Genomic DNA, 15,648 nt, shown 5'->3' on the forward strand with positions numbered 1-15,648 from the left:
CATTGATTTGACAAGCCAAACAAACGCTGATGAGGCCTGATAATCAATGGCGGCATTGATGACAGTGTGTGGTGGCCCTGGGCTCCGAGCTATTGGATGGGCTCACTGTGAATAATGAATGAGGAGATTCCTGATTGATCAGTGAGGTTGTCTCTCTTTCAGACAGTCAGCTGGTATTTCAATGGGGCCTCCAGCAGCGGAGACAACATGCCAACAACAAGCCAACACCAACCTTCCCGAAGACTAGTCGCTTCACTGCTTCCCAACCAGATGAAGGACAAGATGTGAATCGATGAGTCCACTCATGACGGGGGGGAGAAAAAAATGTTTTCTGAACATATGAATGAGAAGAGAATTATGTAAAAACGCTGTCAGTAAAAGTACAAGACGAGAGAAACACGGCCTACAAGAAGAACAGTGAGAAAACCTTCGGGTCCTCTGTGAGTTTGTCCTTGAGAACAAAATGTCTGGACTGTTTGTCTGGTACCCAAGGGTGTACATACATAAACACACACACACACACACACACACCCAAACACAGGCATAAAAACACCCACACACAAGTGACAGCAGTGGTAGGGTGTGCTGTGTTTTGTCATTTGCCTGGCTTCCCCACACCAGTGCTGAATGTCAACTCTTTTATTCTTTTGTACTTGGAAGAGGTGGGGGAATGATGAGGGGAACAAAAACACCAAACTACAAAAAAGGTCCCCAACAATGCTGCTATCTTCGCAGCATCTACCGCCGCTGTCTCCTTCTCTTCACCCTCCTCTTCTTCTCTCTCTCTCCCTTTATGCCCCCCCTTCACAATCACACTCCCTCATAGAATATCACTTAGCTCTGCCCTTGAATCCTCCTCCGTAAGTGCACACGCTGAGCTGCACTGTGAAAAGACTTGAAGAAACAAAGTGGGTAGGATGTCTCCGCAGCAGTGACGCTGACCGAATGTAGTTCATTGTTGTCTCAAGGTAACCGGCAGCAAGTTTCATGATATTCTCCGACATGCTTTTGTGTAACAGTTTGCGGGTTGTAATGAAGATGAAGATACTAATACTGCTACATCGTTGACAGTGCTAGGTCGGCCCTTCATTATTTTCCTGCACATAGCTTTCTGCTTTTCCAGTGTTCCACCTCTCTCTCTTTGTGAACTCTGGGTTTCTCTCCCACTGTGAGTATTTATTCTGATGATGAGAATGATTATGCAAATGAGAGAAAAGTGCATCAATCTGTCTAGCCAATGAGAAACACCTCCGTGATTGGCCTCAACTAATCATCCAATTCATTTGAGGGTGTTTTTTCTAACCTCTACTTTTTTTCTTCTCCTCACACTGAAATGTGTCTTTCTCACATGCCACATCCCTCTCTAAGCTCTACTGCTTTTTCTTTTTATGTCAATATATCCTCATCATCATCACCTGATCATACATCCCCATTTACCTCGCCAGCATCACTGCATATGAATGCAGATACAGACATATTGATCCACACAAGAGAAATCATGGGGATAATAACTGAACCTCTACTCCACACCTAACCAGGTCCAGAGGACTGAGGAACTATTTTGTTCCCACTGAACTACACAACCAGCAGAAGCAGGCAGCTAACTAACAATGCCAGTCACCTTATGTTCACATCTTGTAACAGTGTCCTGAGAGAGGGTTTCTTGCTGTGGTACATGCATGTTTACTTGTCCTCATCGACAGGGTTTGTGGATGCCACTCACTGCTCATGACAGTGTTTTAAGTAATCAGGTTAGGATTTCTGGAAGAAGACATTATTCAAAGGCATGTTGAGCATTACGAAGCAAGCAACACTTATTATACACTTACATTTAAAACAAGGCAGATATCTTCAAAACTGCATAGCTTGCACCAAAACAATCTAGATGGTTGCACAGCGCTATGGGAAGAAAGTCTAGCATCGTGACTTATTTCCCAACCAATTCTAGTTTTGCTTTCAGTGTCTTAGCTCCAAAGGTGCTTTTCTCAATGAGCTAACATTGCTTTGGATACCGGCCAAACCACACTTCACCATATGGGGATATCATTGCAGACGAAGAGCCTAAAAGCAAACCTATCGCAACTGTATACAAGTCAGGATCACAATATGTCACCGTGAGATGATGTGGGATAATGTGTTGCCCTGGTCCATCATATGCCCAGGAGTTAACAGCTTTTGGCAAAATCCCAGTTTCCTCCTCTCTGCTCCCAGGAACCAACCTTTTCTGAATTCTGGATTTCCGCCAAACGAATCCTCCCTCCATGGACTTCTGAAAAAAAAAAAAAAACTAAGCAGTCATTGCTGTAACAAAGAGCACAAGAGAGCAGTGGAGAGTGAGAATAGCTAATACCAATGTTTGTTCCTCTCAATTACAGTTTTAAATGGAAATCAATGTTGCAGAGGGACTGAGCAGAGCCCTTAACATTGGGGTGATAATCACATTAAGACGAGGCTTAAATCAACACCAGACCTTAGCCTCTGGAGGGAGAAGAACAACACAGAAAGAGTGGAGACTATTCAATTTTCTCTCTCTCTCTCTCTCCCTCTCTCTCTCTCGCTCTCGTAATCTATCTATCACTCCCATACAACAGTTGTCTCCAACTCCCAAACCGCTGTCTGGTTGCCAGGATACCACCCATAAGTTTCACCATAGTAACATCTGGAATAAAGGTGGGTGGGAAGACTGCCAGGACAGGCCTGGAGTTTCACTGTGGCCATAAAAACAACAAAAATAAATCTTATTTTCAACTGCTCTTTCCAGCATGACACAACAACATGGACACCGATGCACACACACAGTGTCTCATATATCTTGGCCAACTCAAACTAAGTTAATTGTTTCTCAGGTCCAATAATAGACAAACAGTAAGGGGTTGTTATTTCCCTGCTTTTACTTTAGAACAAACAATAAACAATGTTTATTGTATATAGTATTTTATTTTATTTTATTTTATTGCATTCCAGTGTTTTCTAATTTCTGCTATATAACTTTGCACTTTTGCTGTAACAAAACAACTTTCCCACCTGTGGGACTAATAAAGGTCATCTTTATCTTTAAAGCAATGAAAGCGGAGCAAAAATGGTGCAGATTAAGTAAGGCATTTCATATAGTTCCAGCAGCCGAGTCTATTACTGTGTGGGCACTGACAAAGTAGCTTTCTCTGGATGCATGGTAATGTTTGCACTCTAAAGAGGTGCAATGGTGGGAGTGTCACTAAGAAGCCAGTTAGGTACTACTATTCTGGTTATGTAATAAACAGTCAGGTCAAAACTGCAGCGCATTGAAAAAGTTCTGCCAGGTTCAGTTTCAGTGTATTCTGTCAGCAAGTTTGGGGATCATAATTACAGTTTTATTTTATTATAGTAATAATGCAACAAGGCACCATGAAGTGGATTTTCTGATTATTGCCAATATTCATAATCTACAGCAGTCTTCACTTATCTCCCATTGTAGATATATGAAGGTGACAGATACAGTCTGCACCTTCATATCTGTTCACTCATTTGAGTAACACATACTGTCACACCGTGATTATGCTTGCCAGAACTCATTAAATGTCAAACATCTATGTAAATGTTCTGTGATCTGCAGGCTGCCATGTCAAGCAGACATTTTCAGAAAACCCTGTACTTAAAGATCGTGACAAATTGGACAATGATGGAAATGTTAAGAGCCGACATGTTGGCTCTTAAACTGAAAGGGCCAAAAAACATCCTCTGCTCAGTCAATCACTTACAACCTAATAAAAACATCAGAAACAGTCATACAGGCCAGAGGCATCACTATGTAAACCAAAAGCCAGGAAAAGAAACACTCCCACCAGCAAGTAGCAGTATCTACCAGCATTCATTAAATTAAGCTCAATAAGCTTCTCAATATGTAAACAAATATTGGTATTGGCTACAAGTTGGAAACCTTACACTGTTCGTTTACCCATAACAAAAAGGTAAAGATATGAAAAAATAATCTTTTTAAGCTCAGGACAGGCTCAGTCCATTACTACACACCTCTGGCAAAGTTGAATATTCCCTTCATTCGATACATTTCCAATGCAATCCATGGATCTAGCACGAGATCTGGTTTCAACCTGATATGTATTCGTGAGAATATGATGCAAAATATCCAATTTTGCTTTTTCTCTGAGTTGCCATGATTCATATTGACTCCAACAGTTAATAACAAGAAAGTTAGTAAAAAACAAGTCACATAATAAATCTTTCCAAAACTTCTTCTGTAGTGCTGCTAACAAATATTCACAAAAACAAATATAGAGACAAAATAAACCAATCGCCTTATATAATAAATGAAAAACACATTTCATCCAAGAGTTTAATTATGTATTTCTGTAACTTTCAAGAAAATCTGCCCTGTAGGTCAGTCTCCTCTAAATAAGCATTATGTTACCTCTTTGTTCAAATCAAAGTGAAATTGTCTTCCTTTCCTCTCTCCTGAAGTTGGCTCACCATGAAGTACGCTCTCATTTGGCAGTTCTCTCCTACTACTCAAGGACACGGAGTTTTCACGTTTTCACTTTTTCCAATATATATTCCAGACGCTCTTAACCATGGCAGTCAGCTTTTCCTGTATTTTACTACATAGTTGAGTCAGTGTCATCTGTTTTTTACCAAGGAAAAAAATGACTTATTGATAGGTTATTTCACCTGCTTGTCAGACAGTTAGTCTTTCCTAACATCCCTATTTTTCACCTCTTGGTGACACTCGGCAAAACCTCAATGTTCCACTTTTGCACCTTTGCTACATGATCTCATCGTCCTCCTCTTTCTGTGTCTCTAATTCATGTTGTCACAATCCCAACTTCTCTTTGTCCATCCAGTGTAGCAGAATACAATACCATGACACTGGAAGGCAGAAAACACACACACACACACACACACATACACACACACAAATACACATGTCCCCCTCCTGTGCACATCCTCTATGGTTGCAGGGTGAAGATATGCAAAGCGTCACCATCATCAAAACAAAAACTGCAAGGGAATATAGGGCAATTGAGTAAATTAAAATGCATCCCTAGAGACATGTCTTTCTTTCTTATCTGCTTGCTCTCTTCCCCCCATTCCCCCTGTTGTTCCCACTGAAGAAACCGGCCTTTTTTGCTCTTTAGTTTAAATTGTTCTGGACAGATGCTTGTCCAAGTCATAGTAACACGGACAAACATCTGTAGTTGTTTTAGGACTTGAAAATTAAAAACAGATTTTTACCGACTCTAACAAATATTTTGACAGGATATCAGTTCAACTGAGGACACGCAATGTATAAACCACACATGCAATAAAACTGGATGAAAAAGCACACTAAGAGGAGAGTGTTCAAGGCCAAGGACATGGGACAATCCTACCACAATTAAACTAAATTTGCACAGCACATGTGAGCGAAAAAAGGAAATATAAAATTAAACAACTGGAAGTGACATGCATTTTCTAGTCACAGCTCTCCAAAATATTTTGCTGGCTCACACCACTGATAAGTAATATTTTGCTCTGATGTATACATTGTAAATTCCTTCATTAAACTAAATAAATCCTGATATACCACAAAATATTAATATATATATATATATATATATATATATATACATATATATATATATATACATATATATATATATAACAAGCACATAAAGGTTAGCTAGCTATATCTACTTGAAACAATCCTGTCATGAATACTTTCATTATTTTAAAAAAAAGGTTAATTGCTTGACACATTAAGTAAATAATGTGTTACATCAGTCATCTTAGTTCTCTGGTTGTTCCTCCTCATTGGGCCAAAACAAAAAACAAAACAATATGAAGTCCATGACTGCACAGTGAGAAACTATTTACAAGTGGAAAACAATGAAGACAAGGTCAGACACTGGAATATTCAGAGGAATTGCTAAAAAACCAAGAGCGAGATCTCAGACTGTATACGCCTCATTTAGCATGTTAAATGCAAAGGTTTATGACAGTATAATTAGTAAAAGACTGAACAAGTAGGGCTTGTTTGGAAGGGTTGCCAGGAGAAATTTTCTCTGAACAAACCACAAGACGTCTGGAACAATGTCCTTTAGACAGATGAGACCAAACGGAGATGTTTGGCCATAATGAACATCAACACATTAAATCAGCACAAACACCTCATACCAGCTGTAAAGCATGGTGGTGAGTTGACTATGAACTCTTCTGTATAACAAAGTATTGTAGAGTGAAATGTGAGGTCATCTAACATCTAAAGCTTGGCTGAAACTGAGTCATGTAACAGGGTGAGGATCCAAAGCACAGCAGCAAATACACAACAGAATGGCTGAAAAAGAAGAGTCAAGGTGTTGCAATGATCCAGTCAAACCCGGACCTCAACCTGAGTGAAATGCTATGGTAGGAACCTTAAAAGAACTGTATATAGATTAGCTGAAGCAACACCGTAAAGAAGAGTGGGCCAACATTTCTGCACAGCGATGAGTGAGAGTGAGAGACTGATGAAGTCATACAGAAAATGATTGCTTTAGGTTATTGGAGGCAAAGGTAGTTCAACAAGTCATTAAATCATTCAGTTTTCACAAAGCTTTTATTGCTTTACAAGTGAATAAAAACATGCTGACAATATGACCTGATAAACAGTCTCCTCCTACATTTTTACCACAGAGGAACACTATTAGTTAAAAGGTTGTTTGCATCCATGCAAATGTTAAATAACCAAAATAGCAAGATTTGGGTTTTCTAACAAAAACAAAGGAAAATAAAGTGGTAAAGTGGTTCCTGTCAGAATGATTATGTTGGCCACAGGTAACTAAAACTGCGAAATGATGAGTCCTGCTTACCTTAGCATTAACCCCTGATTTGCTAGCTAGCCATATGTACAAATACTGACAACCGCCAGTGCTACCAAAGTCCATGTCTACAATGCATCAATTTCAAAATCCTACATTGCTTTTTTCTTAAGTTATCACATTCACAAGATTTTCAGAAAACTTGACCTCTGACCTTTGACTTTGAGGTCGAGGTCATTGAGATTCAAACTCATCCAAGATTTTTAATCAATAGATCTATTGTATCAATCTGAAACTTCTACGTCACATCGTTCTCAAGTTAACACATCCACAAACTTAAGTATCCACGCCACCCACCCGTCTGCCTGCCCAGCGTGGTGATGGCAACTACAGTGGGGACCAAATAATGTGTAAGAACATAAAAAAAATGTCACTAAAAGCTCCTCAGGTGGCTTTTTATGATTTATATGTCATGTCATTTGTTGGCTTTTTGGTTCATTAGACTGTACAACAACAGAAACAGATAAGGCAGTCCTGTAAACTAACTGTTTCACAAATTGCATTGAGATGGGGTTGAATGGACAAATGAGTGCACGTCATGCAGGCACATTAAAACCAGAGAGATGGGCATGCTGGGGAATGGATGACGGCAAAGAAAACAGATGAAGTGCGGTGGACAAAGGCGACGGTAAGAGGCGTTTGTCCAACCAATGTCCAGACAGACAGTAGTCAATAAATCAATGAAGGGGTCAAACATGCAGGTGGTTAGAGTAGCTATTGAGAGCTACCCTTCATGCGATCAGCTTGATTAGCATCAGGCTAAAAGACCAGCACTCTCCATGTTTTCTCTGCCTACCTCTGTTGTAACCAAAAAAACCACCCTGTAAAGCACGAACAACAAAAAACATTTCTGAAATTGAGCAATTGTTGAAATACATTAAAATAAATGTTGCATTAAAAAAAATACTCAACAGAGATTTCAAATGTGTTTTACCGTGGTTGGGTGTGAAAAAAGATAGGATTCCCCAAGACACTAGAGATGTTTTTGAAGTAAATCGCTACTGTAAATGTTTTAGTTTCAGCTATAATAGTGCCTTGATTCATCTTCACTGGGGAGAAAGAACAACCAACCACCCGCATGTTCTGCTTTAATCCATACTACTTAATCTTTGTGGAAAAGGCTCCTCTTATCGTGTCTCCCGCATGTAAGTCTGTTTTTATCTTCTCTCTTCCTTAGACAAACCCGCATACACATATGCGAGCTCATGAAAACACTCACACGTACAGATACGCAAACACACACACGGTATGTAAAGCAAGCGCATGTAATTACCTCAGTACAATGGCGCTACAAAATGCCAGACAGCGTTTGCATCAGCGTGTATGTGTTTAGAGTTTTGTAATTAGCAGAATACATTTAAATACATTTGGCTGAAACACTCCTGGGAGAGTTCCTGTGTGCTGTGTCTGCTTCAATCTCTTGCTCCCTTTATTCTCCCTGCTCGCATCTCACAATCCCTGCAGTACTAATTTTCTTTTAAATTTACCAATCAAACTCTTGCCTTTATGCACAGGTTTTTTTGTTCTCTTTCTTCATGTTGTACCTCACCAGCAACCGCTCGATCAATGGTCCCAATGACCCTGCTGTGTAATTTGCATAATGGTATGACCACTGTGGCAGAAAAGCAACTACCACATTTTACAGGACAGGCTCTGAACCCACTACCACAGGACAACTTAACCTGCCCGAGGACAAAATAATCAAATTCTGGACGTTCATGAGGTATAAAAAAACACGATATCTATGTAAAAGTCCACTTGCACTCTTCTGTCCTCCAAACCCAATCAATCAAAACACAAGCACAAATTTATTTACTGGTGTCAAAGTAGCACATTAGATCATCACTGGACACACTCATCTAATAAGGAGTTGCACTGAACTCTCCCCCCGAGCCCCTTCCTGCTCATCAAACCAGTCTTAATTATTCAGCAGGCAGCCACGTGTCTTTCATCTCTCTGTTAATTGCTACAGACGACTTTTACTTGAACCACCGTGCTCAGTGAAAGCCTCCACTTGTATTGTATCATACCACCAGAGGTTAAATTAAAATATGAGTGATTAGACTTAGAGCTTACAGTTTAATCACAGTGGATCCTAAAACCTGAATTCATAAAGCTCCAGCTTTGGGTTTAAACGTTGCAGAAAGCCGTGACAACACTTTAACTTTGTATCCCAAAATTCTTGTTCACCAATCCCAGCACACCCCATATAGTTAATGACTGTAACTATTAGAACTGAGTAGTAATAGTAATATCCTATAATCAATTAAGCAACACCGGTAAATGTTATACCTCTCTGCAATCCCTACTTGTTTTGCAGTAGCAAGTCAATGGGTCTTACAACGCCTTGTCAGGACTGGACAAAGGTATGCCTGGGGTGGCTTGCTGCACAAAATAGTCTTCTCTTACTTGTATTTGCCACAAAAATGTTAACTTCCATTTAAGACTGCTTCTAGTAAAAGCTGGGTCTCATCATGCATGTCTCTCGAGCCACCTTGTAAACTTAACAATTAAGCTCGCGCAGCATCCAGCAGCTCCTGCACTTCCACTGCATAGAGGGTATAACAAGGAATAACTCACTGCTGTATGACTAATAATAAGAAAAAGCTTTTTTTTAGTTAGATGAACAAGACATCTAAAGATCCCTGATGAACTGTTTTGCTGTGAGGTAGCCAGAGATGTTTCCAAGATATTCTAAAGGCCAAATGATAAAAAAAATAGATACTATAATCAGTACATAAAATACCAATTAGTTACAACCTTGGCATACTCTACAGAAAGAAAGACAACGTGATTTTTTTCTGTTGTGTTAATAAATTAGAGTTTAATCAGAGTATATAAGGCAGAAAAAGAATGTTTGAACAAGGGTCAAAGGAGAGTCCCCCAGTTAGATTAATCCATCTGTGGTTTTCTTAATCTAACACTCAATGTCCACGGTGTTAGGTAGTTGTTCAACTCCTTATTAACCCAAATATCTAAACAGCAATCAGATGGCAACAATTCAATTCATTTAGGCATGTTGACATGGTCTAGATAACCCGCTGAAGTTCAAACTGAAAATCAGAATGTGGATGAGGGGTGATCTGAGTGACTCTGAAAATGGCATTATTGTTGGTGCCAGATGGATTGGTCTCAGTATTTCAGAAACTGATGATCTACTGAGCTTTGCCACAGGTTTACAGAGAATAGTCCGAAAAGTTCTTTAAGCCAAAGTGCTTTGGTGATGTCAGAACCGCCAGAATCCTCTTTACAACCAAGGTATGCAGAAGAGCATCTTCAAATGCACAACACATGGAACCTTAAAGCAGATGGGCTACAGCAGCAGGAGTCTACACTAGGAGCCACATTTGTCAGCTAAGAAAAGGAAACTTAGGCTAAATTCACACAGGCTCACCAAGACTGGATAATAGAAAATTGGGAAAAATGTTGTGTAGTCCAATGAGTCGTGATTTCTGCTTTAACATTTGAATGGTAGGGTCAGAATTTGGTGTAAACAATATGAAAATGTGGATCCATCCTCCCTTATATTAAGAGTTCAGGCTGGTTCTGGTGGTGTAATGGTGTTGGGATTATTTTTGACAACTTTGGGCTCCTTCCAACGAATTAAGCATCCTTTAAACTCGCAAGCCTACCTGATTGTTATTATTATTAGCTCTGTCCATCCCTTTATCACCACAATGTACCCACCTACAGATGGTTATTTCCTGCAGGATAACACACCCTGTCACAAAGCTCAAATCATCTCAATCTATTGGAGCACCTTTGGGATATTGTGGAGATTCACATCGTGGATGTGCAGTAAACAAATCTGCAGAAACAGTGTGATGCTATCATGTCAACCTGGACCAAAATTTAAGGAATGTTTCCAGAACTTATGCCATTAGGAATTAAGGCAGCCCTCGGGGTCCAACCTATTGAAGGGTCCAGTGAGTTTATGTTTGTTTGCCTCCCTGTAATTTTTTCAATTTATATATTAAAATGACTACAGATAAACCTAATCTCTGACATAAACAAACAGGAAAAAACTTTAAGACATTCATTTAGAGTTAAGAGTTAAAGAGGCTTAGGCTTAGTCCTACAGTTAGGTAAGTTTTGTCATATCTTTTTAAAAGATATGATGTGTAAAAATGAGCAGAAAGGGAAGAAGGAAAACCATAGCTTGCGTTGTACTTAGCAGATAAATTCACTCAGCTCCATAATCAGCAGACAGACATACTGGCGCGAGAGCACACAGAGCAAAAGTGGGAGTGATGGGGTGAAAAGTGATGGATAAAGAGGGAGAACTGGTGGGGAGCCTTGGCAACTTTAAGAGGCTGAATGGGTTATACCTTTGGTCTAAGATACACAGTTTAAAAGAAGGCAGATATATGAAACATGACTGCCTTGGAGGAATGTGGGAGAAGAAGGCATAAAAGAAAACAAAAAAACTAAATCAAAAGTGTGTTGATTCGAAAAAAATCGGAGCTACAAGAAGAGAAAGAAGGGAAGAAATAATAAGGAAAGCAAAAGATGGTAAAACAAAAGTGTGGGGAAAGGAGAACTGCAGAGAGTTACTGCTGTACGAGAGAATCATGACAAGAATCTATCATGTTTTTCCACCACTTCACTCCTGAGACCATGCATTTTAGTGGACGTTTGCAGCATCACACACTTGCACACGTGGACACACACACACACACAGCTACTGCAACATACATCAGTGCCGTGGAAACAGCGCATGATAAATTCTGAACACAATACATTTTGTCGAAAAGATTTAACATCTAATTCAGGTCTGACAGCTCTCTCCATCTCATAGCCAGACCGGTTACATTGATCTCCACAGCACACGAAGGCGGCCTTGGATTTCCCAGATGATCTCAAACACACATTCACAGAGAAAGGAGACTAGTACACAAACCCAGCAGGTTTGGACCGCTTCATAGAGCTACACAGCCAGCCAGCACTTTTAAGTACAGAGTCAGGACAGGAATTCCAAGTTTAAACTGTCATGACTATGCTGTATATTAGCAAAGCAAACAAATTACTTAATTACATTTTGGACAACAGGTTTATCAGTTTGCACTGAGTTGCTTAATTTGCTCCATCCTGGCAATTCCTCTCTTAACTACTTAAAGATTCCCTTTTGCTCCCAAGAGACTCTTCTGGTCTCCTTTCCTTGGTAGACCATTTGGAAGAGATGTGAGGAGCAATCAGTGTAATGTTGGTGCGTATTTGTGTTGACATCTGTTGTACTCAGAAGTGTTTGGGGAAAAAAACAGCACATAACACACAAAACAGGAGTATGCAGGTACACTATTCATGTATTTTCATGAACAAAAACACATGAATAGTGAAATGAAGCTGAGTGTGACTGCTAGTGATGTGTGTTTAGTGTAGTGGTTCAGAGTCCTTGATGAAATGAGCCAAAAATGTGAACTTTGACCACCGATTCTGATACAGAGACAGACTGTGAGTATAAGGGAAATGGGGATGCAACTGTCTCTGGGGTCCATATGCATGCAGAATCTGTTGTCACTGTGCTTTTTCAAGCTAATGTGTTAGATTATGAGTTGGCTGGATGCCCTGTTGACAGTTCAGCTAGAGCTTCAGGAGAAATTACAGGGAGCACACTGGAGTCTCAGCTCCCTAGACTCACAGCTCTGGGACTAGAGCCCAGTGGTGCAGAGGCCACAGCAAACAGTGACATCATTAACCGAGCACTGAGTGGCACAGGCTAAAGAAGTGTGTGCAAGTGTGCATATATGTGTGTTTACATGTTAGCTAAGAAAATCAAGTACATACACAAAAAACATGTAGTTGTTGTAAGAAAAGCAAAATGTCAAACCGTACTCCTTAATATTGCTTATATCTGATAAAATTTTATTTCCATAAAAAGATATTTGCACATGAATATGCAGAACATGCAAAGGATCAAAAAGCTGTCTAGTTTCTGTTTATAGTTGCAGATCTGTTGACAAATCATGTTCTAGCAGGCTTTGCATGCAGGTCAATATGGAGAACAAAAGAGGGATCAAATTTGCTGAAATGCAAATCTTGAAGCCATTAGCAACCGTCTGGCAACAACTGGGCTTTTACTGGCTTTTTAAGGAGTATCTCAATTCATGCAAATGATACAGACAGTGATGTTCCAGGTGTGAACATTGGGATCCCCGAAAAACTGGCTATTAGGGCCAAGGGCTAAAACTGTCAAAAAGTTTCTAGAGACCGTTGCTACCAAAAACTTGTTTTCTAGAAAGCGGAAAACTCTTAATGAATGAGTGACTCAGTCGGTGCAAGAAGTAAGAAAGGGAGTTTTTGCAAAAATATAAACCACATCAACGTAAAAAGTTAAAAAAAATTATGTCAGTAATATATTCCCATTTTCTTAGGTTAACCCCAAGTCACTAGTCATTTACATAAATGTAGGAAAAAAAGTAAATGTAATTTGAAAACCAATTTCTAATAGCAGCTGTCGAAGTCAAAACAGGCTGGTACAACCAGTTCAGACCTCCAATATAAGGAATACTAATGGGCATAAGCATCTAAAAATTTAATCTACAACCAGTCCAAATGATAGGTGTGCAGTACATGCAAGCATGTGTGTAGATGTAGACAAATACACAAAAATACACACATGCAGACACAGACACTACTTCTCAGGTCTTGGGGGGCCATGTCAGAACATATTAGTGACAGCACCCCACACTCAACTCCAGCAAGGTAACACCAGCCCAATTTGTTTCCCTAATAGATGGTATATTATTCACCCAGTCACTCATTCACCCACGCACAAATACACACACGCTAGGTTTATTATTATACAAGCATACCCTTGAACAGGCCTCAAGTTCATCTGCTGGGGGTGCAGAGAGAGCCTGGCTGATATTAGGAGAGAGGTCACATTGTACTGTAAACACGCTTTGTCTGCTTATTCATTTATTTACTACGCTCTACCATCACACCACTCAGCTTGTCAGCAATAGGAGGCTGGAGGTACTCTATGGTTGATGGGGTGGACTGGGTGTGGGCAGTGTTTGTGTTGGCAGTTTGGAAACACTTTTGGTGATGGATAACTCATGGCTGACTTCATTTATCAGGGAAAAATATTCATTACCCAAAGTCAATTACTTTGTTTGAATACCAGTTTATATTTCAGATCCGTAAAGGTACAAAAGCAAAATATTTTTCGATTCACCCACCAAAGCACAATTTTTGCGTAGTGTCCCTGTGTTGACTGTAGCAGCCCTGTCCCTGCTATCGACCCCCTGCTGTTTAATATTCATAAAGTCTATTTCAGCAGCTTCAGTCGCTGTTGTGCTGCGACGCACCCGCCCTCTCTCTAAATCCATTCTCATTGATCACCATTGGCTTTCCCAAATGCGCATCGATCCCGTTCAAACTCATGCTCAAGGTCCCCTCCAAACACATTCACTTCACAATTCACTTACAAATGAAGTCCTTCCCCCCTCTGGCGTTTCATCCAAGAGATTATTTTTGATCTTTTTACCATTGTGCAATTACAGTTCTCACTGAAACCAATAAAAGCCGAGTCCAGACGTGATATGAGATGTGTCACTCTTTGATATTAGTTTTACCATGAGAACTCAGAGATGAACTTGCTCAGGATGGTCAGAAGACAGATCTTTTGTTTGCTTTATCTCGTCTTAGTATTCTCATATTTGTGATGTCTATTTTTCAGATCCGCGCCTGAAGTAAGACTAACAGTGTGCATTTTACCGATCTGCAATACTTATCTCTATTACCCCATGTCTGTGTTCTACATTCTGGAGTTTGTGCACATGTGTGCATAAGTAAGACAACAGTGGTGTGTTTGTGTGGATGTGTGCGTGTGTGTGTGTGTGTGTGTGTGAGTACTAAAGGTTATGACACCGAGCTGTCTCTAGCCAGGCATAAACTGATTTAAAGCAGAGCTTTAAAATGATCTGGAGACTGTAGAGAGATCCAGTCTGAGTACAGTAGCAGAGAGTAGAAACAAAAAGACATAATCTTTCCCTTTTTAATTTTCTTCTCTTCATCCCTACTCTGCCTCTTTAGGGAGCCTGTGGCCACTGGTCTGCATGGCTAATCATACCATTGTTTTAATTATCACTTCTCAGTTAGCCCCAAGGAAAGACATACACAACATCATATATGTGCACACACACACACACACACACTCAGTTTCTCTTTTTCTTATTCACTGACTGTATCCTCCTTGGCTGTTAACCAACCTCAGATTTATTTTGTCTGGGGGAGAAACGATTCCCTTTGCTAAACTTGAACACACACTTACGTCTTACCTTACTGAGCAAGCTATGTACACCTGAACCCAGCATTATGAAAAAACACACACACACATGCATGCACCCCCCCCCCCCCCCCCCCACACACACACACACACAAAAGACACTGACTGCATTACTCATTCGCCCAAATGGGGAACACCAGTTGTGTGCTCACACACAATAAACAGAGATGAATTCATCAGAAATCTCCCAAGCACAGAAAATATGAAAAATTTAATCATTCCACAGAATAAAAATTCATAAGGAAATGTACAAAATCAATATTTTATGCTACTTACTGTACCTATTCTTTATTACAAACCTATTCAGGAACATGCATTAAAAATTAAAGCTGGCAGAAAAGACAGGAGGGAGGAGAAACGATGGGTAGAAAGGGGGAGGGAGGAAGGTACTGCAAGGGACCTGAGAGTTCAAAAGCAATACAGTTTCATTCATGTTTAAAGGCACTTTTTGTTTCTCTATGAGCCACTGAAGCAGTTTTGAAACAGGCAGAAAAGCTTTGATAGATTGAGGGTTCTAAGCAGCCAAGG

The 15,648-nt window shown here is 40.0% G+C and overlaps 1 long non-coding RNA gene across 1 annotated transcript in view; it reads right to left on the reverse strand.

Moving 5' to 3' along the window:
- Positions 1-1,631: 1,631 nt before the first annotated feature.
- The window catches only part of LOC102082582 (uncharacterized), a 133,875-nt gene continuing 119,858 nt past the window's right edge, over positions 1,632-15,648 (reverse strand). The window contains exon 5 of the long non-coding RNA XR_002057777.2: positions 1,632-2,269. This is a non-coding gene — a long non-coding RNA (uncharacterized LOC102082582). The remainder of the gene's footprint in view (positions 2,270-15,648) is intronic.

Source organism: Oreochromis niloticus, linkage group LG20 (genome assembly GCF_001858045.2).
Source record: "Oreochromis niloticus isolate F11D_XX linkage group LG20, O_niloticus_UMD_NMBU, whole genome shotgun sequence".
NCBI lineage: Eukaryota > Metazoa > Chordata > Actinopteri > Cichliformes > Cichlidae > Oreochromis > Oreochromis niloticus.